Consider the following 2,206-nt stretch of genomic DNA (forward strand, 5'->3'; position numbering starts at 1 on the left):
TACGATAACAAATGATCGATTAAATTATTATTGTTAGACAATTTCTGTTAAATATTAAAGGAGTAAAACTCTTGAATTAAATAACATTTTATTATTTTTAATTTCCATATGTGTCAAAATGTAAATTAATTCATTTCTAATATAGTTAATTTCAAATTACATAACATCCAGATTAACATAAATAATATAAATAAATAATATAATAAATAATATAATGTTTAATAATATAATGTTTAAGAATACATGGTGCAATAATAAATTAAGTCTTCAAGAGGAGAACATCGAAGGCTCAGCATGCTTATTATATTATTTGCAAGTCTTTCGCCTTCTCAACCTCTCATCGGAGATCTTATGTACAATCACTGAACCATCTTCTAAGAAGGTGATTTTCTTTTTTCTTAACGAGAATCGGGGAACCGAAAGAAACATTCGTAAACAGGCTGGGTGACACGCACACAGTCTGTTCACTCTCGCCTCGACGCATCGATTTCGGATAAGCACAGTGATTAATGTTAACGAGAGTTTTTGCAACTCGTAAAGTGTGTCGGCACACGTAAAGGCGATCCTTACGTCATTCCCTCCCCCTAATGGAGGAAGGTTCTCTTCCTGCAGGACGGGGTGCCACGCCGGAGACTGCAACCCCCGCGGCGTATCGGCACTGTAAATTTATCGCGGCGTTAAGCCGTTAATATTTGCCCGCCTCTTCGGCAACCGGGCCTTAAATCAATGGGAAATATTCCTAATTGGAATATGGAAAAAGTTGGGCCGAGCGCCCGGTGACAACACGGTGGGAAAGAGGGAGCCCCTGGGGGAGAAGTCGCATTAAAGGATAAAAGAATATAAATTGTCCTGAGGAAGGGGACGGCGAGCCGAGAAAAACGACAAGAAGTTTCCGATTAAAGCTCGGGATCGCGCTCGGGACGTGTATTGAACTACAGATTGCGCAGTAGTTATTAATAACGCGCGAAAGTTCGGTACTTTCGCGAGGGGTCGATGCTAATTGCGACAACCGCGGCTATGCTGACACTAGTATACGAGCACAATTCGCGAATTGTGCGAACGGGACAACTTTGCCGAAAACACGTCGATCGTAATGCAGCGATACAATTAACTAGTGTTTCATTAGCAGAATGGATACAGTGGGCGAGCATATCTTTACATTTTTTATATACAGAGACACGCGATCAATTTAATTTTCATGTTTTTTTTTTATTAAAACGAAGATTATTATGTCTTTCTAATTATAAAATTTAATTTAGGCGTCAATTCATTGTAATGTACAATATCATCATTATCATATTATAATACATGCAATAATTGATGTATATATTATGGACATACGTCATATAATTTTCATTAATAATTAATATAATTTTCATATTTTGTGAAAATGAATCTTTCAAATGTGTAAATAGAAGCTGATGAGCACACATTAAAGTAATTAATTGGAAAAATCCAATAGTATAAAGAGAAAATGCAATATGTTTAATTATAATAAGGCATATTAAACGCATTAAACATGCAATAATATAATAAAAAAAATAGCATTAATATAATAAACAAATAAAATGATTGAATAATCGCATGCATTCTTCCAATATGAGTCACTTCTTACATGTTTTAATGATAAATATAAATGACATTGCGCGAACTTTTCAGATATTTTGAACATCTTGTGTTCGCAATTGATTACGTTTTTAAATATTAGTTTAAAAATATTAGCACATGAACATAATATATCTCATGATTAAAGTATAAAGGGAAAATATTGCACTTCATATAAAAAAAATAGGATATGCAAAGAAGGAGCAAATTTAAAGAAATAGAAATTGCACAAAATTGTTACAATGTTATTGATGTTGTCCTTTGACATTTTAGATATATATTATATATTACGCATTTCATGTGAATAATTATAATATGATTATAATTGTATATGGCAATAATAAATCAATAATGTGATGAACTAGCAAGCTCTCGCAAAATTCTTTTAATTTAACTTTTGCAAGTTGCATTCATACTTTGTGTGAATATGTATATATATATATATATGACAAATATATATAACACCCAAGAATTTTATATATATATAAAACGATTCTTGGGTGGGATATACATATATATTATTCCTAGAAATATACACACACACACACACACACACACACACACAAAATCATAATAAAATCAATATATATATATATATATA

This window comes from Atta colombica, unplaced genomic scaffold, assembly GCF_001594045.1.
Source record: "Atta colombica isolate Treedump-2 unplaced genomic scaffold, Acol1.0 scaffold25, whole genome shotgun sequence".
Taxonomy (NCBI): Eukaryota; Metazoa; Arthropoda; class Insecta; order Hymenoptera; family Formicidae; genus Atta; species Atta colombica.